The sequence below is a fragment of the Meles meles genome, chromosome 3 (genome assembly GCF_922984935.1).
Source record: "Meles meles chromosome 3, mMelMel3.1 paternal haplotype, whole genome shotgun sequence".
Taxonomy (NCBI): domain Eukaryota; kingdom Metazoa; phylum Chordata; class Mammalia; order Carnivora; family Mustelidae; genus Meles; species Meles meles.
In genome coordinates, this window is record NC_060068.1 from 11388731 (window position 1) to 11398020 (window position 9290).

Below are 9290 nucleotides of genomic sequence, written 5' to 3' on the forward strand. Positions count from 1 at the left end.
CATGGTGTTGGACTAGGGGAGGGAGAAGCATTTAATGTGCACCTACTGTGTTCCAAGCAAATTAGATAAGTGAGGCTATTTGATCCTGAGAGAAAAAATTCTATTCTACAGATAGGAAATAAAGCTTCTGAGAAGTGAAATAAACTTGAGCAAGTTTATAAATATAAGAGTGCATGATGGTGACCTAACTCATCCCACCTAAGGTGAGAACTGAACCCACCTCCTCGAGAGACACACCAAATCTACACCTATTTATAGATCCTCGTGAAGAAGAACCGAGAACAGCCTGAACAGCTTCTGCACAGCAGAAAACAGAGACAGAGACATCATAACACAGGAATCACCCCTCAGCAGCCTGCCAACTGCAGTGGAAGGGATAGTTCTGTGGGCTGTAAGCTAATGTGTCTGCACTGGCACACAGAAAACAAGCTACAGTTCAGAGAGCAACTAGAATGTGAAGGATCTTCCCTGAGAGCTCCCCCCCCAACACAATGGGGAAGGAGGGGTGTTGGATCTCCTTCTGTGTCAAGTCACAGGCAAGCTCAAATTCTGCTCCACTTTGATAGTATGTACAGAAGCAAGGTCTGAGCATCTTCGCTGGTGTACCACCTCGTTGATCCCAGGGTCCCCAGCCCACTCAAACCCAGCTGTGCCAAGAAGCAGCTCCAGCATGGCACACACTGGGATGCTCCTTGTCAGCATTCACTAGAGCTCCAGACATCATACTGAGTTGGCACAGTTGCTAAGCATCCAAGAACACTCCAGGTCTGCTCCCATCTTGCATGGGTCACCCTTAGTTATATGGGTATGTGACATCCTGGGTCATGTTTGACCTCCAGATGCCTTGAAAAGGAGTACCCTATGTGGAAATCCCAGGATCCCATAGCTCACACTCTGTCAGGACACTCAGAGTGCTGAAGATATCCCAGTTTTCATCCACTTGAGTTTCAGCCATCTTGCTAGTGGGTACTGTGCACAGAGAACAACTGCCATCCTAAATCCACCCCAGCTATAGCTATCTCCCAAAGCGTCCTCTCTTCAGAGAGCCTTGGGACATTCCTGCCCATGCCCACTGCAGTTACAGATGTACTGTCAGGCTACCCCACCCCATGAAGACAATCCCAGAAAACCTCAGCACCTGATACATCTCCACTCCAGCCACCCTCTGCAAAAAGAGCCCTGTGACAGCAGTTAGCTCTTAGCTTCACCCAATCTGCCGGGATGTCTTCAGTGTGAAGACCCTATGTTTCTTGTAGCATGACTTACACTAGCCAAGCTATGTTAACAACCCAGGTATCTCCCAGAGATTTTTGCATAAGGGCTGCCTTTCAGCCAACCACTTCCCTGCTTGCCTAGCCAAAAGTCCCACCTTCACCTCCCAGAAAGTCACAGCCCATAACCTGGTGCCTATGCACTCCAAGGCCTCTCTGGCACCTCTATGCTCACACACTCCAGAGCACTCCCACAAACTTCCCACCACCCCGTGGCTCTGCACTCCACCCACACCCCCAGAAAGCCCCCACCCAGACCCTGATTCCCACACACCTCTGGGCAGAGAAGAGCCTAGAAGTACTGGCAGATCCTGGTCCTCCTCCTTCTTGGTAGCAGCAGACTGCAGCCCTGGATCACAAAGTCAGCATGTGGGAGAAATTTCAGTTGGAAGAAGAACAAGATTCAGAAAATTGGTTTTCATGAACTTCGCAAGGTCACACAAGGATCACTGCACCATTCCAACCCCTTGAAAACTTGCTGTCTCTGATACTACCAATTAGAGAGCCATCTTTGCCTTAGCATCCAATGTTGTTCCAGCAGCACCATTGCAGGAGAGTACAAAACAAAGTTTTGTAGAAATGCTGAGATTTCATCATTTATAAATACACCACAGAGATAGTATAAGTTGCCCCTTCTACAGATCTATGAATTAGAAGCACATAACATTGAAACATGGAGGGAGTCTTAGCCCCCCAAAATACATAAGCCTTTAGTTAACATAGCTCCAGATCCAAGCCTTTTCTATGCTGTACACTTGCTGATTAAAAAAAAAAAATCCATGCCTTGCCAGTTATTCTATCAGTGGGAATGCACTTTATATACTTACCCTCAAAAGAATCCTGAAGTTTCCCAGCATTTTATGTCTGATATACCAAAGTCTACCTTCATGAAGCAGAACCCAGATGCCCTTGATTTTGGGACCCACCTCTATATCCCTTCATCCACCAGAACACTTCCATCAGGAAAGCCTTGAACATCTTTTTAGAAAGAAGGTTGCCAACCTTCGCTGTGGTGCATGAGTCAGGAGAAGCTGTAGACATTTATTCCAAGTCTGATGTAAAGTAACCTTGTTGCTGAGAAAACATAGAGTAACCTAGATATCACAGTGACCCAGGCCCTTAGCACTACTTACAGTGTCTTGAGGGTGTCATGAAGTGTAGTAAGCTGTGGATCCTGGGCTGATTACTGTGGGCTGATATCTGTGGGCTGCTGGTCACAACTGAAACAGAGAGCTCATGGGTGTGATTTCCCTGCCAGATAATAGGCAAGTCCTGATACTCATGTCCACAGGGGCCAGACAGAAGGAGAGAGAAGCAGAATGACCACTGTGCCTGAAGAAGCCCTTGGAGAAAATGTAGAGAAATATTCTGGGTCTGGCTCTAGATCATGAACACTGACCAAGACAGAAGACAGACAAATGGTTAACAATGTGTATCAGGGATTAGTCATGGTTATTTTTTTTTCCCAGCAAGGTTGAAACTGAGCATAAAAAGATTCAGTTTTCCATTAAAAGACTGTTTTCAGAGCTTTGAACAATTTCAGATATTGTATGTTGTCAAAGTGCTCTGTATCCTGAATTTTTTGATTGTTTTTCATCTCAAAGAATTCACTGGTCTGTAACAGGTAATATTAGATAAAAGTAGAACATGGCTTATTTGGACATTGTGTCTTATAACAACACACAGGGTATGTCATCACTGTGGCCAGTGGCAGCTGGAGGACACAGGGCTTGGGTGTGAAAGTCTTTGAAACTTTCTCAACCCATTTTCTTTTCCTTAGATTTGGGGAACTGCTGTAATTTGAATATAAATAATTCATTTGTAAAACTTAACGACAGTGTTAAGTGTCTGTTATGATCTGTAATGTAAAGAAGACTGCTTTATGATAGCCTTGTTAATTTTTACTTTCATGCAATATTTTACACATCTTTGCAGGTAAACTTAACTATACGCATTGATAAGCCATTGTTTGTTATTATAATTTCTACTTCCTCATTTAAGTTTGGACATGGAAAGGACAGGACTTCTAATATAGCCACTGTTGTAGTTTAAATGATGAAGTATCCAAAGCACGTGTGAAGACCTGCTCTATTAGAGTGGGAAACAGGCAGAAGTTTTGAGGAAAGACAGTGCTGGGAGTATGTCTTTTTTCTCATGTATTGAAATGTAAAATCATGATGTCTGTATGCCTGCTAATGGGTTGTTATTGAAAAGTGTTATTATGGCATATGCACTTCTCATGGGGTTGAAGAGAAATAAGGTTTCCTAATGTCAGTCCTCTGAATATGTCCACACTGTACATAGATATGAGTATAATGTGATATTTTTTCTTTTTGGGTTTTTTGCCAGATTGAAAAATTAATATAACTCCTACTGTCTACAACAAATAGATGAATGGATGAAGAGCAGGTGATATATTACAACAAATAGATGAATGGATAAAGAATAGGTGAAGATAGATAGATAGATAGATAGATATAGATATATGAAAATAACTAAGCCCAAAAATGATGACATCTTGCCATTTGGAACATGGATGGACACAGAGGGTATAAATTTAACAGAAATTGGTTAGACAGAGAAAAACAAATACCATAGGATTTCACTCCAATGTGGAATCTGAAAAGCAAAACAAATGAAAAACAAAACAAAACAAAAAGCAGAATCAGATGTATAAATATAAAGAACAAACTGATCTGCTAAAGGAGTTCTCAGAGGAGAAGAGAGTGGGGCATGGGAGAAATGGGTGAAGGGGAGTGGGAAACACAGGCTTCCCATTATGGAATGGACACGTGGTATAAAAGGCACAGCATAGGAGATATGGTCAATGTTATTGGAATATTGTCTCTGGCAAAGAATGGTAGCTACACTTCTGGTCAACACAGAATAAGGAAAAAAGTGTTCAATCGTATAATGTACATATGAAGCTAATATACTATTTCATGTCAACTATGCTTCAATTAAAAAAAAAAATGAATCAGTGGTGCCTGGGTGGCTGAGTGGTTTAAGCCTCTGTCTTTGGCTCAGTTCGTGATCTCAGGGTCCTGGAATCAAGTCCCACATCTGGCTCTCTGCTCAGCAGGGGCCTGGTTCTCCCTCCCCCCTGCCTGCCTTTCTTCCTACTTGTGATCTCTCACTCTCTGTCCAAAAATCACAGTTGCAATTGCAGGGTCATAGGGAAGCTCTATTCTTAATTTGTAGAGGAATCTCCACACTGTTCTTCAAAGTGGCTGCACTAACTTGCATTCCCACCAACAGTGTAAGAGGGTTCCCCTTTCTCCACATCCTTTCCAACACACGTTGTTTCTTGTCTTGCTAATTTTGGCCATTCTAACTGGTGTCAGGTGGTATCTCAATGTTAGCTTCCCTATGACCCTGCAATTGCACTGCTGGGTATTTATCCCAAAGATACGGATGTAGTGAAAAGAAGGGCCATCTGTACCCCAATGTTTATTGCAGCAATGGCCACGGTCGCCAAACTGTGGAAAGAACCAAGATGACCTTCAACGGATGAATGGATAGGAAGATGTGGTACATATACACAATGGAGTATTATGCCTCCATCAGAAAGGATGAATACCCAACTTTTGTAGCAACATGGATGGGACTGGAAGAGATTATGCTGAGCGAAATAAGTCAAGCAGAGAGAGTCAAGTATCATATGGTTTCACTTATTTGTGGAGCATAACAAAGAACACGGAGGACGGGGCACCTGGGTGGCTCAGTGGGTTAAAGCCTCTGCCTTCGGCTCAGGTCATGATCCCAGGGTCCTGGGATTGAGCCCCACATCAGGCTCTCTGCTCTGCGGGGAGCCTGCTTCCTCCTCTCTCTCTGCCTGCCTCTCTGCCTAGTTGTGATTTCTCTCTGTCAAATAAATAAAATATTAAAAAAAAAAAGAAAAAGAACACGGAGGACATGGGGAGATAGAGAGGAGAGAGAGTTGAGGGAAACTGGAAGGGGCGATGAACCATGAGAGACTATGGACTCTGAAAAACAACCAGAGGGTTTTGAAGGGGCGGGGGGGGTGCAGTGGGAGGTTGAGGAACCACGTGGTGGGTAATAGGGAGGGCAGGTACTGCATGGAGCACTGGGTGTGGTGCAAAAACAATGAACACTGTTATGCTGAAAATAAGCAAAAAAAAAAAAAAAAAAAAAGCACAGATGGAGCTGTCTCCTCCCAGACCAGATACATAGGCTCTGAAGCTCAGAGTAGAGACGATTAAGGAGCAGAAATTTGCACTCTGAACAGGGGGAGGGATAACTGGGCTTCCCTGTGAGAGAAGAAGATCATGTGGTTTAGGACTGAACACCAACCAAAGGGATACACAGGAAAAAGCTGTCAAAGGAAACTGAAACGGAAATCAACAAAGAAAGAACTGGAAGTAAATTTGTCACAGAAGTGAAGGGCAGAGTCTCCCCAAGTGACTAGTGTTACCTGCAGCCCCAAGACAGGCTGAGTGAGGCCAGTTCCATCTGAATTGCATTTGGGTCCTCATGACTCTCAGACAAACCCAATTCTGTTATGTATATATATGTATACATACATATATACTTTCTACTAATTTTTAAGAAGATTATATATTAGATTAAAATCTGTGCTCACTGTTTCAATAAGCAATAATTAATTAATAAGTAATAAGAAAAAGTTATAAGTAGTTAATGGGACCTTCCTCTGGTGCCAGTCCCCACTGGCACCACGCAAATATGGAAGGGTCCTGAAGACTTTTTTTTTTTTTTAATTTTAGGGTTAGAATTTTGTGATGCATCAGTTGCATAGAATACCCAGTGCTCATTCAATCAAGTGCCCTCCTTAATGCCTATCCTTAGTTACCCCATCCTCCACCCACTTCCCTTCTCACAACCCCATTTGTTCCCTAGTTAAGAGTCTGTCATGGTATTTCTTCCCTTTCTGATTTCATCTTATTTTTCCCCTCCCTTTCCCTATTGCCATCGGTTTTGTTTCTTAAATTCCACATATGAGTGAAATCCTATAGCATTTGTCTTTCATCAACTTATTTCACTTAGCATAATAGTCTTTAGGTACCATTGTGAATGGTAAGATATCATTCTCTTGATGGCTGAGTTATATTCCATTATATGCATATAACATTATCTTCTTTATCCAGACTTTAAAAATTTCTGATTTTGCAGCCCAATGGTTATAATACTTTGTGGCAGACTCTCCAAGTAGACTCTCTCTCCTCGACTGTGTCCTCAACTATATCAGACCTGAATCAACTCTCCACACCTCTTCCCTTCCAAATGGTGGTCGCTTTTTTACTTATAGCCTTGTGGAATTTGTTTTATAACATCTTTGATTGATTTCTTGGGAGTTAAGAATAGTCTGATAAGCATGTAATTGTATTTGAGGAAAGAGACAATCTTAACTCCTCTCCCAGAACTTTCTGACTGGATGCTGCACACTAAGGCTGTGAACCTGGGGACAGGCTAGATTTTGTTGCCCCCTTCTAGGAGAGCTGAATGTCGTTTAGGCAAGGAGATCATGACTTGTGACACAGATTTGTCCTTTCTAGGTTTAGGTTTATTGTGGGAAGATGTGTGAAACATAACGCCTACCATTTTCTCCACTTACATTTAAGCTGTGATGGATGAGTTGAGGGTAGCACTTGCTCTAGTGCTATGTTGTCTGACTTACCCCACAACTGTGATCTTTCTATGATGTTTATGTGACCTTTTCATGGGGTCTAATTGCCCATGTCCTCATTAACATCGGTGTTAGTGTTTTAGCGAATGATGACAATGAGTGACACATTTAACTTTGTACTGTTTGAGTCTTTCAGGGTCTCCATGATCTCCCTATCATATGAATTTTTCAACTTGAAGGAAAGTTTACCTGGTTTCCTTTAAAACGTGGTTTCCAGGAAATGATGTCATGAGGGTCACTAAGAAATCCTTCAGTCATCAGCCATCCAAACTGCCTGGTGATTGGCCACCCAAATAAGGCCAACATGAAAGTGCCCTGGAGATTGGATAGGGAATGTTTTTGACATCATAAGAAGACACTGTGATGTACCAGGGCTGTTATAAAAGGACATCTGCAGCCCAGGTTGCACTGAGGAGGGAGATAGTGTTTTAGCCATAACTCTTCCTCGCTTTCTCTGCCCTGTTCTCTTCCTCTGTTCATGGCAAGCACCCTGCCCATTCCTCCTTCCTTGGGCCTCCCACCAACACTCTCACACCACCTTCATGTTTGTGTTTATGTTTGTGCCCCTCTGTGGTCCTGAGAGTCCTCAAAGCAGTACCCAGTAACTCCTGGACCCATTTCCCATTGTGTGGATGGCCCATCTTCTCAGGGACACATTCCACTTTGTATATGGGATTGGGGCACTGTAAATCAGAGTACTGTAGATTTTCAGCTGGGTTCCACATCTCTGGGATCAAATCTGGGTTCAGCACAGGAAAGCTGAGTCCATGTCCTGAGGGAACACTGGGCCTACTATTATTCCAGAGCCCTCAAACACAGCTCAGCACAGGGAACATGAATGCTCTAAGCATCTGGCCATCCTGATGTTCACAATGTCTCCAGACAAAAGGAAGAGAGGAAATTTCATGAAACATGTATTGGGAGAAGGAATCACCACATCTCTAGACATAGTATGAGTCCTTGGAACACATGTCCTCAGACCACAAGCAGTCTGACCCAGCTTAACAGTGGACACACTAATTCCACAGACTGCTGGCCAACCAGGAGCCTACAGACCACACACACTTGAACACAGTATACCACAGGCAAATTCAGACCCCAGAACAGAGAACCCACCAGGAACTCTGTGAGTGGAAACCTTCTGAATGCATTTGAAACTGGGCAGATGAGTCATACAGACACTGGTTGGACAAGGAGTCCTCATAACACACCTTGCCAATCCAGGCAGCACAAAGCAAGTATGTCTAGAGAACACCAAGCTTGCCAAGTGCCAAGAATCTATCAATCCTGCATCCCAGGTCAGTACTGGGAAAACGATTCACCTGAACAGCAGCATCAACATATACCCTTGGACATGGAGACCAAGAAAGAGCCTTGGGCTGGGCCAAAATGGCACTTGATGAACCAGCTCACCAATCGCCTATTGACATAGAGACCAACAAATCATCTCTCTTGTAGGCCAAATAGGAACTTGTATAGAAGGTTCACCATGTACCCTTACATCTGGGCACTGATAAGACAGCTCTGTGATAGGTCAAGAGGACAACTATACAGCAGGCTTACCACTTGTATTTTGATATCAATAGTAACTCAGTTCTGTACTCAGCCAAGTAGGCACCTGGAGAGTGAGATCATTATGTGCCCCTGGACTCAGAAACCAAAAACTCATCTCTATCCTGGGCCAAGGAGGTACCTGGACAAATGATTCATCATGTGTTGTACAACTAGAGACCAACAAAGTATATCAGGTCTAGGTCAAAGACTCACTGGGACCAGTTTTTCACAAAGTGCATAACTCTACTCTCTATTAGGCCAAAGAGGCACCTTCACAGCAGGCTTACCATGTGTCCTTAGACCTTGAAACATAGAACAGATCTCTGAGCACTTGGAAAGCAGGATCACTGTCTGCCCTTCAAACTCAAGACCAACAAATCATGTCTGTGCGTCGGCCAACCAGACACCTTGATAGTGGCCTCATCATTGGCCTTTGAAACTGGAGACCAACAACTTAGCTGTCTGATAAGGCAAGCAGGCACCTGGACAGATGAACTAAATAAATTCTCAAAATGATTTATAAGTTATTTCCTTTATTGTGTGTATGTTATTGACTGACATACTTATCAATATAGTCTGGGGGAAATTTGGAGAAATTTTTAATGCTCATTCAGAAGGACATATGCATTGGTGAACTGTCGCTTCATTTGTGATATAACACTCAGTGAGAAATTTCACCAAGGAGGGTATAATTGGTTCTTTGTTATTTTTTTTCAAAATGAAAAACAAACAAACAAACAAAACACAAAAGAAACAAGCAAACAACAAGAAAAACGATCTTTCTTATTTTGTGTCATTAG

The 9290-nt window shown here is 43.0% G+C and overlaps 1 pseudogene; it reads left to right on the top strand.

Moving 5' to 3' along the window:
• The first annotated feature begins 1638 nt into the window (after positions 1-1638).
• LOC123938933 lies at positions 1639-2594 on the top strand (annotated as a pseudogene).
• The last annotated feature ends 6696 nt before the right edge of the window (positions 2595-9290 follow it).